Here is a 16,446-nt window from a genome sequence, read left to right as displayed (position 1 = left end):
TAGCTTGTGAGTAAAAGTTTGCAGTTTTCAGGGAAGGAAATTCTATGGTTTTTATCCAGCAAGTATCAAATAATTGTGCCACTGTCATCCTAAGCCCAGTTTGAACGATTGGGTTGTTCTCTGGTGGCCAGGCAGGCAGCCCAGTCCCTGCAGACAGCTCTCAACATGCAGCGCGTGGCCTTACAGAAAAGGCTCCCTCGGGCACTCATGTGTATAGCAGACGGAACAGTCAATTGTCCTAAAATGAAAGGAGGGCCGGATCCCTTTCCTCCTGCAGGCCACGAGAACGCTTCCCGAAGGCCCCTTCTGGTCAGATGTCCCCTTGCTTTGTTTTTCTTCTCTCTCGGTCCCATGGGAGACCCACCCTCCAGCCTGCTCAGACCCGGACAGTGGAAACCAGAGGCTGCTCTGTGCTGTGGATGTTCCACCCACCATCAAGGTGTTGGCTGGGGCTACAGTCATCTCAGATCTCCACGGGGGAGGATCTGCTTCGAAGCTCACTCGTGTGGCTGTTGGCAGGCTGGGGTCCTTGCTGGCTGATGGCCGGACACATTTGTTCCTTGCCACGGCGGCCCCGGCAACATGGCTGCTTGCTTCCCTGAAGTGGGAGCGCTGAGAGGAGGAGACCAAGAGAGAGTCCTCTTGTAACCTAACCTCAGAAGTGACATCCCGTCTCTTCTGCTAGATCATCCTGGTTGGAAGTGAGTCACTAGGTCCAGCTCGCACTCAGGGAGAGAAGATTATAGAGGGGCAAAAATACCTGGATGTGGAGGTCAGTGGGGGCCATTTGAGAGGCCATCTGCTATGTTTGCCCTCTGGCCCCAGTGATTCCTGACCCTCCCCACATGCAAAACACACACTGGTTGTTCTCACCCAGGGAAGCTTTAGGTTTCTCTCAGTCACAATCATTTTTGCAAATACTCACTAATTCAATTGGGTGTTTGGCTAGAAAATCATCCACTTGAACCTTAAGCTCCTGCCATTGTGGGCAGCTCTGCTTTTTGGACTCAAATTCATGGACCCTCTTAGGAAACTGATGGAAGACATATTCCCTCAGTGTAATATGTAGGAGTGAGATGGGACTTAACTGGCTTGGCAGGACATGGTCAGATGGGGTGGAGGAAGAGTTACCTGATACCCACCCAGAGCTGGGTCAGAACGGGCACATCCAGGGCCTGGCCCTCTGGGGCAGTGGGTAGGCGAGCTGCATGAAGGATGTAAGGACATGCATGGTTTGTGCTTGTGCAGTGTTCAGATGAAGCATAATGTCCATTTTCCAGGTTTAGACAGAGACATGATACAATACAGTAAGTCCCCTACATATGAATGAGCTCCATTCCAAGAACACGTTCATAAGTCCAATTTGTTTGTAAGTCCAACAAAGTTAGCCTAGGTACCCAACTAACACAATCGGCTATATAGCACTGTACTGTAATAGGTTTATAATACTTTTCACACAAGTAATACATAAAAAACAAACAAACACAACAAATAAAGAAAACATCTTTAATCTTACAGTACAGTACCTTGAAAAGCACAGTAGTGCAGTACAACAGCTTGCATTCAGGGGCTGGCATCGAGTGAACAGGCAAGAAGAGTTACTGACTGGAGGACGGAGAGGAGGTGGGAGATGGTAGAGCTGAAGGGTCGTCAGCAATAGGAGACGGAGGGCAAGCTGCAATTTCCCTCATGTCTGACGTTGATGGCACAGGTTCTGTTTCTTTGCTGGATTCAATTCTATCTACCCTCTTGAAAAAACAATCCAGTGATGTCTGGGTAGTAGCTCTTTTTTTTCGTCATCATAGATGACACAGTAGCACTGGATTGCATTCTGCAAGACTGCTGTAACCTTTGTGTACCTTTCTACATCCGGGTCTGTGCCTCAAAAACTAACAGTGCCTACTCAAATAAAGAAAATCCCCTTGCCATTTCCTGCATCGTGAATCTCTTAGGTTCTTCAGTTACTTCTTCCTCTTGTCTCTCTTTGTCCTTTCTCTGGGCCTCCAATTCCATCAGGTCTTCATTAGTAAGCTCCTCGTGTTGCGCAGAAACAGTACCATACAGTAAAGTACACAAAAGCACAAACACTTGTAGAGGATGCATGCACGTGACAATGTATTCCAGGCACATGAACTAACTTACGTGATTGGACTCACGAACATACGTTCACGTCTTTGAAAGTTCGCAACTTGAAGGTTCACGTGTAGGAGGGAACTTACTTTATAGGGGTAAACAGCTTGCATTTGGGAGTCAAACCATCTGAATTTGCATCCCAGCACCACTCTATAGTGTGATCTTGAGCAAGAAGCTCAAGTTCATTATGGTATTGTGAGGACTAAATGAATAAAGGCTGTAAAATGCTCAGCACAATGCCTGGCACAGGATTAGAGACAAACCATACTAGTTACCGCCACTTTCACAAATTCTCTTTGAGACTTTAAGTGGGTCTCCCAACTTCACTCTTTATTCATATGCTGCAATCTTTTGCTACCAGCTGACAGTGCTGGTTTTCTGTGGCAGAGAAACTCAAACTTCTAGCTTTCTGGAGGGCCTGCCTTGCCTGGAGGACCACCTGAGAAACTCTTGTTTGCCCCAGGTAGTCTGCACATCTGCTGCCAGGCAGTTGGATGCCAAAACTCTGATTGGAGTATAATAATCACGTGGCTTCTGTCATGAGGAATGAGAGAGAGAAGCAGGTTCTGTAACTAATCCAAACCACACTCCACAGAGATCTCCTGCAGGCAGCCAGCCCCCAAACGCAGGGGCTGGGTCTAAATTCTCTATAATCCAGCACCAAGCAAAATACTCCTGGCGCACAAAAGATGCAGCGAGCATTGGATGGAGGTAAGTCCCATCTTCTCTCCTATTTTGGGCACTAGCTCAGTCCCCAGATAATAACTGCCATTTACTGAGAGCCGAGCACTGTGCCAAATGCTTTCAAAACCAGTTACACTCTCTCAGTTCCCCAGCCAGTCCTCCATTAAATGGATGTGGAAATAGGTGGCAGCAAACAGTCTATTGGATAATGAGGGCCGTGCACATGTCCTACACCATGCTGCTCCAAGCACACTTGAAAATGCCAGATGGAAGCTTCTTTCATCTGCCTCCCTCATCTTGAGGGAGTTGGAGAGGGACATCCCCTTTTGCTGGTCCCAGATGGGCTCCGGATAGGGGAGCCACCTCCCCACCCACCAGACATCTTGCAAAAGCTCCTGGAAAACCCACTCAAGGCTCTGAGCCCCAGGCCCACCTCCACCTTGCACCACAGGCAAGGAAGCAGCTCACATGGGCTGATGAGAGCCAAGTGTCTGCATCTCTTCCCAATTCCTCATTAGTAGTTGGAAGTTAGCCAGTATGGACTATTTATACCCTGGAAATTGGTGAAACTACAAATCAAGACTTTTACTTTATTCCAGGAGCACTGGTTCTTAAGCATGGACCAGCACACCAGTGTTATAGAACGATGAGATATAAAGCCTTACCACCCCAAGACAATGTTCTCATCAGTGTGCAAACATTTCATGCTGCTATGAAAACTAGGAATGTGTCAGATGGAGTCACATGCTGCCTCTGAGAGAAACCTTCCTATCGCCTTGCTTTAAGTATTACAGCTGTCATCTTGGAATTTTTCATTTACCAATAGAACCCTTAATTCACCTATAAAATATGATTCACATAATGAATCCAGGTATTTCACCCAGTGCTAAAATCCAAAAGCAATTAGCCTTTTTGTTTATTTCATGTGGGAGTTAGACTAAAAGCTAAATGAACACACAGAAAAAGAGCCAGGCATTGGTCCAAATGTCTGAATGATGTACTAATTAAATTGTATAACAACACTGCTATCTTTATACATACACTTTATTACAGATTGGGGATTCAGCCTGGGGCCATCCAAGTCAGCCTCTGGGAAAGCACTTCTTTAAAACTAGAGGAACAGTACGGGGTAAGGCTTTGTTAGGAAGATTTAGCTACACATTCAGGAAGAACAGATAAGACTTTGGATGAGATTTTAAAAAGCTTGGTTAATTTTTCTCTTCTCTCTGCTATAATATGATCCTAATCAGGGATAAGAGTTTAAAAGTCTGCTTATTTATGTATTCGCTAAATAAATGTGATAAAACCTGGGTTAGGCCTTCCCTGGTGGTGCAGTGGTTAAGAATCCGCCTGCCAATGCAGAGGACACGGGTTCAATCCCTAGTCCCAGGAAGATCCCACATGCCGCAGAGCAACTAAGCCCGTGCGCCACAACTACTAAACCTGTGCTCTAGAGCCTGCGAGCCACAACTACTGAGCCCTCATGCCACAACTACGGAAGCCCACGAGCCTAGAGCCCGTGCTCTGCAACAAGAGAAGCCACCGCAATGAGAAGCACATGCACTGCAACGAACAGTAGCCCCTGCTCGCCGCAACTAGAGAAAGCCTGCACGCAGCAACGAGGACCCAACGCAGCCAAAAATAAATAAATGTATAAAAAAAAAACAAACCTAGGATAGATGCTGGGGCTAATATAAAATTAATCAGACCTGTTCCAGGCCCTCTAAAGTTCCTCAGATAGCCCCAGTCTGACAGAGAAGTGAATGTTTATGAGAACATGTCCCTAAATGCGACATAGGACTCACAGGTTCCTTGTGGGTCTGGAGAGGGATTGTTAATAGTGTCTGGATCGAGGGTGGGAGAGTGCATACTGAAGGCTCCTCAGAGGAAAGTGGATTTGAGTGTGTTTTTCTCTCATTTCTTTCATCCTAATCCATAAGCTTCAGTGAGGAGTTAAAGAAATATGTATTATTGAAGTAACTTGTTTCCAGACTCATGCTGGTTGTTACAAGGAAAACCTAGAAAGACTAGTAATAGCAGTAATGGCTAATAGGCACTGAGGCTTTTCCAGGGGCCAGGCACTGCTCCAGGAGGTTTACATGGCCTGATTCACTTACCATTCACAGCAACACTAGGAAGAGTACAGGTGAGCAAGGCGAAGCTTAGCGAGTGACAGAGTGGGCATTTGAATCCGGGGTCTGGTGCTCCCCACCATACACTGTCTGTCCAGGATTCCAATGGCCAAGTGCAACTATGCTGTCACAAATCACCTTACTTAGCATAACATCCTCTCTGTATGTTTACTTTCTTTAAAGAGACTGTCTGGTACAGCAAGAGATACGTCGTGACATGAGACTTAGCGTCCATCTTGAATGCTCCTCCTGCCCACATCACTAACCAGGCTGTGACATGGACACAAGTTGTCTCTTCAGTCTCAGCTGCCACTACTGCCCACCTGAGGCCACTAAACCCAAGTCCCCTAAACCACTCACCGTCTCCCTAATCATCAGGTCCTGGTGGATCTCCAAATCTCCGCAGGTTGTTTCCACTCCCCAGAATGAACTGATGACTCTAGAACAAAGTTGCTAGCAACTTCTAATGGTGTTTCTCTGCTGGGCACCAAAAATAAAAAAGGTAAATCTTCTACACCAGCACCAACTGCACCAGTCAAACAGCAGTGAACATTCCAAGTCACTGTGGGAAAGAAAATGGTCACTGTGGTTCTGAGGGGAGCGTCAGGAAGAGTGGGGGTGACCCTTAGTGTGGACCCTGAAGAACAAGCGGGTTAACCTGGAAAGAGGAGAGAGAGCTGAACTATGGACTATGCTTCCTTATACAGGGCCCAGGACACAGTAGTCGCTCAATATAATTTTGTCAAATAAATGATAACAACATTCTGTCTTGTGTCATGTAGGTGCTAGGGGATATTTGCTAGTGATAACAAGATACTCCATGCAAGGAAGGAGGGGATGGGCCTGGTTAAAGGCACAGAGAGAACACACCTGGCTGTGGTGGAAGCAGGTGTGTTGAATGGTGGGGAACAAGATTGGGCAGGTGAGCCTGATTCGACCAGCTAGAAACCAGGGATGGGATGAGAGAGAGAGAGAAGGGGTTCTTCATCTGGGGGATGCATGCGGATCCCCAGGGCAGGGTGTATCAGACTCCCAGGTACACACACATCACTTGAGGAACCTAATCCTAATGTGGATTCTGACGCAGCAGGTCTGGGCTGGGGCCTGCAAGTTTGCATTTCTTAAAAGCTCCTGGGTGCGGACACTGCTGGATCACACTTTGAGTAGCAAGTCCTAAAGAGTCCACAACAGGCTTCAGAGGTCTGTGAACTCCTTAAAATCATTTGCAAAATGTTATATTCTGTACATATGTGTGTTTTCTGTAGCAAGACCACAGTTTTCATTAGACTCTAAAGGGTGTGTTTTGGGTTGAATTGTGTCCCCCCAAAAAAGATATGTTATAGTCCTAACCCCAGTATCTGTGAATGTGACCTTCTTTGGAAATCGGGACTTTGCTGATGTAATCAAGTTAAGATGAGGTCATTAGGGTGGGCCCCCATCCAATGTGACTGACGTCCTTATAAGAGAGAAACGTAGACACAAACACACAGGGAGAATGCCATGTGACAACAGAGATAGAGACTGATTCAGCTGTAAGCCAAGGAATGCCAGGATTGCTGGCAAACACTAGATGCTAGGGAGAGACGAGGAAGAATTCTCCCCCACAAGTTTTCAGAGAGTGCATGGCCCTGCCGACACCTTGATCTTGGACTTCTAGCCTCCAGAACCATAAACAGTACATTTCCATGTTTTGAACCTCCAATTATTTGTGGTACTTTGTTATGACAGCCCTGGAAAACTAACAAAGGGTCTGAGATACACACACACACACACACACACACACACACAGTGAAGAATTATCATAAAGATACAAGAAATCGTTGATGATTTTGAGACTAAGATTTGCAGCCATAACTGGCAACTTGCAACTACTACACTTGCCACTTGCATTTGCTTCCTTTCTTAAACCCTAAAGACGGCTTCTTTCCTGATCAGATCTTTCTCTGTGACCTCCAGCGTTTCTTTTTCCTTCAGCTTGTAGGAAGACACACATTCTTTCTGGACTTCCAGACCTGAAGATCCTGCTATTTTCTTCTTGGCATAGAACGTGGAGAAGCTGAAGCTTGTGGCGTTTCTTCCTCCTCCAGGTCCCACCTCTGCCGTGGTTTGTCTCATTTGGGTCCACACAATCTGGTTCTCCTTCTTTTTTTTTTTTTTTTTTTTTGGCCACACCACACAGCATGTGGGATCTTAGTTCCCCGACCAGGGATCGAACCCATGCCCCCAGAGTCTTAACCACTGGACCACCAGGGAAGTCCCTGGTTCTCCTTCTTTATTCTTGTCCTTCTTTGGCTGTGAGAAGAGAGGTAGCCTTCCCTCTTTGGACGAGTAGATTTAAACCTTGAGGTATTCTACCCCATGCCTTACCTGGACACCCAGGCTCTCTGGATTAGGGGCCAAGATTCAAATAACTTGTTGTATTTCCACAGGAATTGCCTCTGTCTCCAATTCACTTCCTGTCCTCCACCATGTCTGGGCTCTTAGGAACGCTGTTCCCCACATATGTAATTATGGTGGCCACTGCTACCATTACACTTATCTTCTGCTGCAGGAGAAGAGAAAGCAGATGGAGAACTAGCATTTACTGAGTATTCAACACGTGGTTTTATATACGTTGTCCCTCTTACCCCTCACATTCACATTTACATACTCAAAGTGCAAATGAGTATCAGCACGCCATGGATCTCATCTTCTAAATTAAGACACCAAGTCACAGAGCTGGCAAGGAACAGAAGCAAGATTCCAGTGCAGCTCCGTCTGTTCCAAAGCCCACGCTCTCCTCACCACTCCAAACTGCCTGTCTGAGGCTGAGCTAAAGAGCTAAATCAGGGAAATATATAAAACCAGTCAGGCTCAATTCTGTAGTTCCAGAACATTGTCTTTAAGACAAATATTTTGGTGTCATGTAAACACAAGCACCATCTGTCTGCATGCTTGCTATCTGTCTGATCTACTTACTCTATCTGATGCAAAAATAACCATCAGCTATTCAACAGACAAGACAAGCAAAGCAGCACTTTTCCCCTGGTTGTTATGGACACAGTCAGAGCTTTAGCTTTTCAACAATAATCCCCAACTCTGAATTTGCAACACCCCAGGGCATTTCCCGTCACTGTAAGGGATTTTGAAAGATTCTTAAAAATTCCCAGAACCAATTAGTGTCAATGTACTATAAGAAATAGACAGGCTCTGAAGAGCAGACTCTCCAGAAGGCAGGGAGAAGGCTATATGGCGGAGCCCAGCAATGGTGAGGGCTGCTATGATGAGCACAAGGTGGGTGGGTCTGTTTCCTGTTTCTTCACCCAGGTGGCCCTTTCCCCCAAGAAACAGATGAACATGTCATTCTTGCTTGTAAATAGGCATGAAGACCTTGATGTTGTTATGGTACGAAAATGGATGAGAAAAGAAAGTAACCCCAAAAGGCTACAAAGATTTCTGGGTAAAAGGTAAAAGGACATGGAGCTAATTTTGCTTGGAGAAAGGAAAGCTGAAAAGCAAGGCTGCTGGTTATATTTGGGAGGGACATATAAGCAGCACTTCTGACCCCCACTTCTGTCTCCCTTACCTGTGGCAGACACCACTCACTAATAACAGAACTCTAGCATGGAACTAGAACTGAGCCTCAGAATCCTTCTTGACACAACTCTCTAGGGAAGCACAAAAAATCTACTGGCCATATTCCTGATATGGAGCAGGCTACCAATCAGAGTATTGATACACACTATTACATCATGAAGGGCAAACAGGATGGCAGAGCAAGTACCCAGACCCTGTCTCTCTTCTCCTCTTTTTACCTTGCCTTTGCTCCTCTAATTTCTCTCCTCATCATTTCTAGACAAACCTATCCTTCTCAAATGGTTCTGAGTTTGTGTTCGTTTTTACCACGGGGCATCCACTCACTTACCCTTCCTCTCATAGGTATATGAAAGCTAAAGTGGCATTTATAAGAAATGGTCTCAGCCTGAGAGTCTGAGGACCTCAGTTTGAATTCACCCTATTCCAGTCCTTTGACTCTAGGCAAGTTTACTTCTTCATCTGTAAAAAAAGAAGATACTTGCAGGAACCTCTTCATATGGTTTTTATGAATATCAAATGAAATAATATAAAGGACTTCACACAGTACCCAGAATGAATAGACATTCAATAAATGTTTAGATTAATCTGAGGAAACAGGAGACATAGCTATTTCGAGACAAATTCCCCACCATCGTTGAAAAAGCACCCTGATTCACCATGTTACTTATATTGAACACTCTCTTGAAATCTAGAGTCAGCTGGGACCTCCCTCTCCCTTGAGATTTAAGTAAAATTAACCTGAGCTCCATTCTGCAAAGCCATAGCCTTTGGAAGTCCAAAGCCCTTCCCATGGATTCCAGGGTCTCATGTTCTCAGGACCACCCCTCCCTCTTGGGCTCCTGTGACCTCACATGTAGACTCCGCTCAGAACTTCCCCAGCCCAGACACAAAACTGAGCTCCTTCTTCATCTGCCAAAAAAAAAGTGCATGTGTGCATGTGTGTTTGTTTTCCACAAAGATTTTGGGAACACAGGAGCCCTTGTCTCTTCCAGTTTACCACTGACACTGGCTGCAGCCCCCAGGAATGTGGTTATTCATCTCCAGCCCCTCTGCAGAGGGTCATCATCCCACCCATCCTAGAGCACAGAACACAAAGCAACCTCCTGCCAACTGTTTTTCATCAGCCACCCATATCTGGTCCACAGTGCACACTCACACATTTGTAGCCCTGAAAACCCATGGGAGTACAGGGTGACCCCAGTGTGGCAGTTCAGCCAGTCTGAACTTTTTAGATTTCTTTCTGATTTCTCAGGTGCAGACTGAAAAAGTTGGAGTTCGGGCCACTGTTTTGCCTCACGCCCACCTACCTGCAACCTGCACAGAGCCTGAGCCTCCTTGAAAGTCATTCTCTCTTGAGATGAAAGGGTTATATTCCCCTGCCATCCCCCCAGAAAATGACCTTATCAATATTATTGGTTCCACATGCTCTTCTTGAACCTTGCCACACCCCCATCAAGAAATGAAGACTTACCCTCTCCTTGAAATTAGACAAGCCACTATTGCCTCAACCAATAGAATATCTGGCAGAAGTGACACTGCGTGACTTTAAGACAAGGTCATAGATGAACATATGGCTTCTTATTGGATCTCTCTATCCAGGATTCTCAATCTTGGAATCCAGCTACCATGTTGTAAGGAATCCCAGGCTACCTGGAGAGGCTATGTATAGGTGTTGTAGCTGACAGACCCAGCTAAGATCACAGTCAACGGCCAGCATCAACCACCAGACATGAGTGAGTGTGTCTTCACATGATGCCAACTCATTTCTTCAAGCTTCCCCAAGTGATGCCAGGTGGAGAAGAAAACAGTTATCCCTGCCAACTCCCGCCTTAATTGCAGATTCATGAGTAAAATAAATGTTGTCCTTGGTTTAAGCCACTTGGTTTTAGAGTGGCTTACTTTGCAACATTAGATAACCAGACCAAGTATGCCTACCAATTACTGAAGATTATACAAATGCTGACACTCCATAATTCCATACAAACTGGTTAGCCACTGAGCAATCCTGAGAGTTGGGAGTTAGCACTTGGGCACCAGAACATGTCCCAGCCCCAGAAATACAAGGACCAGAACCTCAGAGCTGACGATCCTTCAGCTCTACCATCTCCCACCTCCTCTCCCTCCTCCAGTCAGTATGCCAGTTTATTAGCTCATTCTCTGAATCATGCTAAGGGGGTCAACACAACCCTTAAAAGCCAGATAAGTGTGGCTCCAACGTCCTCCTTAAGATTTCCTGAAATTCCCTACAACCTATCTTCTTATAGTCTTTCCTGGCTCTGTGCTTCTGTTTTTGCTGAATTAGCTCTGTCAGTGGGTCATTTCTCCAACTAGCACGTGCTAGTAGAGAATAGAAGTTAACCTCTTTCTCTGATGTTTCAAAAAAAAACCATTCACATAAGTCTTTGTCTGTGAATCAGACATTACAAAGTGTTTGAGCAAACTACGATGATATACTGCAGAACTAGAAATGAAATTTCAGACATCCCTATTCCTTTCAGGCTCCCATCCTGGCCACCTCACCGCATCCAGAAATCTGGATGTCTTCAGATTCAGATTTCCATCTCTGCACTCTCAACCTCAACATTTTCCCCTCATCGCTGCCTTCCTCTCCAAATGCCCCCAGGAATTTCACGTCCAAACATGGTACTTTTCTTTCTATTGTGTAGGTCAGTAGCTCTCAAACTTGATCATGTGTCGGAATCAGCTGGAGAGCTTGTAAAACACAGATTTCTTGTCCTCATCCCAGAATTCCTGATTGAGTAGGTCTGGGATAGGGCCTGAGAAGTTGTATTTATAAACAAGTTCCTGAGTGACGCTAATGCTGCTGGACTGGGGACCACACTTCTCTCCAGCCCTTATTTTCAAACTTGTCTCCAGGTCTACCTTTGTTCATCAGCTAATCAGAAAGAGTCACCACGCAGTTAGCTGCCCAAAGGCTGCTTGATAGCCTCTAGAAATCACTTGTGCTGTAGAAGTCAGTTATGGTTTTAATTACAACCTTTTCCCTCTCCAGTCCATTTGGAAGGTAGTATAAGCTAGTGTGACTGGTTCAGAGTTAGCTCTACCTATCACTAGTGATGTGACTTTGGCCATGTTATTTAACCTCTTTGAGTCTGCTTTCCTCACCTGTAAAACTATGGATGATAATGCTTACTTCTTAGGGTTGTTTGAGCATTAATGGAGATAGTGCATGTATAGTACTAACCAATTTCTGGGCAGGTGAAAAATATCCATGTTAGTTATTTCTCATTTATTCCACAGACCTTGACCAAGCCCCTGCTGTATTTCAGGCACCTTGCTGGTCACTGAGATGAGAGGTGAAACCGCATGATAGGAGAAGGGAAAAACAGTAAACAAACACAGGATCACAGGTTTATGCCAGAGATAAGCTCTTGAAGATGTCTGATAATTCCAGACTAATTCCTCTTAGAAATAAATGTAAAATGAGAGATGTATTCTGGGAGCACATAAATCCACGAACATTGTAGAATAATGTGCTCTAATGCTGCTTTTTATTTTCTCAGCATTAGCTCTAATATTTCACAGAGGGCTTGTTCTTACATTAATAGCATATCATGGCAGTTGTTGGTGCTTCCTGGTCGTATTTTATCACCTCTAACTTCTATTCCAAAGTTATTGATCTTTTTGGTACGTTTTTCATCACTTGTACAAACATCACCTGATGAATGCTTGGATGACTTTGTTAAATGATAATAACTGAATGTTAAAATAACAGAACAATAGCCACCAAAAATCACTCAGGGAAGTTCAGGTGCCCGTAAACAGCGGAATGGTCGCGAAGTGCTGACTCCGGACATCAGCTAAGATGGCGCCGCCCTGTGGCAGCAAACGCACAGTTCATTTCACAATCCTCTGGGTCCTTCAGTCCATGATGGGTACTTCCGGCTTGGACTGTTGCTGCTTTTCCTTTGGGGGAGTTGCATTGCTTTACACTTTGCATAAAGTGAAATTGGAGTCTCTATGTTGCACTGTTTCAAATCTGTCACTCAGATGCCCATGAAATGTGTGTGCCCGGAATCACGATGGTCTGACGTAGGTGGTGGGAGGCGCTGAGGTCACACTCCGGTAATCCGCTCCCCGCGTGGACAACTCCATCCTCCATTCTTGCAGCTCCTCTTTCCTTTCTAGGCGTGCCCTCATCAGACAAGCACCCTTCCTGCCAAAATACAGTTAGTCCCCTACATACGAACCCTCAAGTTGCAAACTTTCAAAGATGCGAACGTGCGTTCTCATGTGCAATCGTGTAAGTTAGTTCACGTGTCTGGCGTACATTGTCATGCGCGTGCATCTTCTACAGGTGATTGTGCTTTTGTGTACTTTACTGTACAGTACTGTATAGGATACAGCAGTACAGTATCTTTATTTCAAACTCAGGATGTCCGGAAGCAAGTGTAAAAACAGCAGTGATGTAGCTGGTACTGGTATGACCAGAAAAAAAGAGCTACTACCCAGACATCACTGGATCGTTTTTTCAAGAGGGTGGATGGAATTGAATCCAGCAAAGAACCAGAACCTGTGCCATCAACGTCAGCCATGAGTGAAATGGCAGCTTGCCCTCTGTCTCCTATTGCTGACGACCCTTCAGCTCTACCATCTCCCACCTCCTCTCCCTCCTCCAGTCAGTAACTCTTCTTGCCTGTTCACTCGATGCCAGCCCCTGGATGCCAGCTGTTGTATTGTACAACTGTACTTTTCAAGGTACTGTACTGTAAGATTAAAAATGTTTTCTTTATTTTTTGTGTTTGTTTGTTTTTTATGTATTACTTGTGTGAAAAGTATTATAAACCTATTACAGTACAGTGCTATATAGCCAATTGTGTTAGTTGGGTACCTAGGCTAACTTTGTTGGACTTACGAACAAATTGGACTTATGAACGTGTTCTTGGAATGGAACTCATTCGTATGTAAAGAACTTACTGTAAAAGCAATGATCCCAGGGGATACATTTTGTCATGGGCTTATAGTCTGGGGCCAACATCTAGCTTCTGTGGTTGAGACAGTCCATCCCACAGGAATTCATGGAAATTAAAGAGAAATATGTATCCTTCCAAACACTTCACTGTAATAAAAGTATTGCAAGTAGTTAATCCTTTTCTGGTTTAAATATAGCCAGCTTGACACTTTTAAAAGGAATAGAATCTCTGTGTATGTTTTGAATGTAAATTTAGGATTATGATCCAGAATACTGTCAATTATTTAGTAACTAAAATTAGAATAAATCAGGTAGGACTCTAAAAGTTACATTTTAGGGAAGTTAGCATCTGCTTTCCCACTGATGTTTCATATTTTTCTTTAGTAGTGGTATTTCAAATAGAAGGGAAATGCTTTCTAACATTATTTAGTCCCTGCATATTTAAGATGTGGTAAAAAAAAAAAAAATAGAAAGAAAGAAAATTACTTACTAAGAGTCCTGATTGTGAAAATGTACAGTATGGAGCTAACACTGAGTGATTCCTGATGTCCTAGACTTTGGGGGACTATCTGATATCCAATTAAGGATATTCAACAAGAGTGTGTGGCAGGAAAATTATTGAGTTTTTCATCTGTGATTTGTTCTCATTGTATCTTTCCTCCTCATGCCACAAAAAAAGGCTAAGTTTCTGTGTTCTCTCGTCTCAGGAGTGTTTGTTTGTGTTACAGGGCAGAAAGCTGAAGTCAGCTGAAAAGGCCCTGCTCCTGGCTTCTGTTCTGAAAGCTGAAACTCTTCGAAGAGCTTAGGTTCATCTCTCCAGGGGACAAGGGTAAAGAAGCTGCTGCCCCTGGGGGTGGCAAGAAGGAACAGCCAGAGCACCCCCTAGTGGCAGGGGCAGGGACTGGATGGTGCCGGAACACATTCTCCAAAAGTCACATCTTTCTGAGTTTTCTCTTTGAGTAATATGTTAACATGATTGTTGTAAGAAAATGATGAAAAGATACTGCACTAAACATGTGAAATATGCGATGAAGGTGTTAATGGCCTGATATCACAGCCAGAGAGCAAGCAGTCTCAGGGAAGAGCCTTTCCGGTTTGTAGGATCACCCTCCCCTGCTCACCCGGCTGCAGAGGCCTCCACTGGGCGCTCAGTGCTGCTGAGAGCCTCAGCCCAGTGCCTGCCCTCGTGCTAGAACCTGGCCTGGCCGCCAGGCAGAGCTAAAAGAGGTTGGCCAGGGCTGAGGTGTTTCTGTGGAGAGCACCGGCCTGGGAAGCAGCTGAGACCCCTGCCTGTAAGGAGCCGCAAGGGCCTGGGCACTAAGCATCTCGTAGCAATCAGAGCACAGATGATAAAGTCCCTCCTTGTATATTCTGGACCAGGCAAGATCCCTCGCACTTCTGAACTCTGAGGGCCTGGCAAAAATATCTACACATTTAACAACTATCTCCTTATGAGGCATCACGTATGACTAACCCTGGTTATCTTTCTTAGGAGGGATTGGAGCTCTTATTACACAATCTTAATGCAAATAGAGATTATGATACTAAGTGAAGTAAGTCAGAAAGAGAAAGACATATACCATATGATATCACTTATATGTGGAATAGAAAACATGACACAAATGAACCTATCTATGAAACAGAAACAGAATCACGGACATAGAGAACAGACTGGTGGTTGCCGAAGGGGAGGAGAAGGGGGGAGGAATAGAGTGAGAGGTTGGGGTTAGCAGATGTAAGCTGTTATATATAGAATGGATAAACAACAAGGTCCTACTTTAAAGCACAGAGAACTATATTCAATGTCTCAATACCCTATGATAAACTATAATGGAAAAGAATATAAAAAAGAATGTATATATATGTATAACTGAATCACTTTGCTGTACAGCAGTAATTAACACAACTAAATTAAATCAACTATATTTCAATAAAGAAATACTTTGGTTAAAAAAAACCTAAGGTTAAATAAAGACATTCTCAGAAAAAAACGGAATCTTAATACATCCAAAGTGGTGAGACTAATTAACCCTAGACAAAAGGCCAAAGGCAAGCACAGTTTATAACTGTGCTACATCAGGTACTGGTGATAAACTGTATCCTTAGGACGATCTAAATTATATTGTTAAATGATTAATCTGAGAACATTTGATGGTTACTCACTCCTCAACAATTTACAGGAACTCACTACGTGCCAAGTACCATGCAAAATTTTACTCCTAAAAGTTTGGAAAAAATCTTTGTTCCCACCCTCAAAAAATTCCCAATCTAGTCCAGGAGTCAGATGAAAATTCAACAGAACCTAGAAAATGCTTTAGAGAGGTATGCATATATTTCCATGGGGACCTTATTAGGAGCAGAAGGGCCAAAGATGCACCAATTCACTGAGTTTGAGGCACTAAAAGTGAATTCCTGGGTTTTATTCCAACCATAATGGAAGCAGTATACTTTTACTTCTTGCTTTAGTTTCACCCTTTTTGGAATTTTCTCAGCAAAACTGGTCTTTCTCTAGATTAAGAGTTCATGGGTCTTTGAATGGATTTTAAAGAATTAGTGAAACGGAGAAGAGATTTGTCATATTTGAGCTCCTTCTGAATAGTTTGAAAATTGTCTCTATGGAAAAAAATAATGGTTTTCAAATTTTGTTCTGAAGAAATTGTTTCATACCACACAAGTATAGAGTGGCATGGGTATTACTATACTTCATCAGGTGACAAATAGTCATCATCATTGAAGTTCTTTCCTGTTGAGATATATTTTAGATGTAAGCTTCTATTATGATTATGAGCATCAATCCTTAGTACATGGCCTGGCTTAGGTTGGAAAACATCAAAGAAAATAAAGTAGAAGAAAATGTGTTCCCTTGGGTTTCATCCTAAATGTAATGGACACCAAAACATGGACCCTCTTGCACAGCGAGTTTCTTGCTCAGTGGAAGCATAAAAACTAGCAAAATCAAAGGAACAATTGGCATCTGTCTATTGTGGG

At 44.1% G+C, this 16,446-nt stretch overlaps 1 long non-coding RNA gene across 1 annotated transcript; it reads left to right on the top strand.

Annotated features, from left to right (window-relative positions):
• Positions 1-1,193: 1,193 nt before the first annotated feature.
• Positions 1,194-13,278, top strand: LOC309659452. The gene is made up of 2 exons (XR_014262817.1): positions 1,194-2,844; positions 12,675-13,278. It is a non-coding gene; the product is annotated as an uncharacterized lncRNA (long non-coding RNA).
• The last annotated feature ends 3,168 nt before the right edge of the window (positions 13,279-16,446 follow it).

This window comes from Balaenoptera physalus (assembly GCF_965194825.1).
Source record: "Balaenoptera physalus genome assembly, chromosome: 4".
Classification (NCBI taxonomy): Eukaryota; Metazoa; Chordata; class Mammalia; order Artiodactyla; family Balaenopteridae; genus Balaenoptera; species Balaenoptera physalus.
This window is presented reverse-complemented; position numbering and strand designations above follow the sequence as displayed.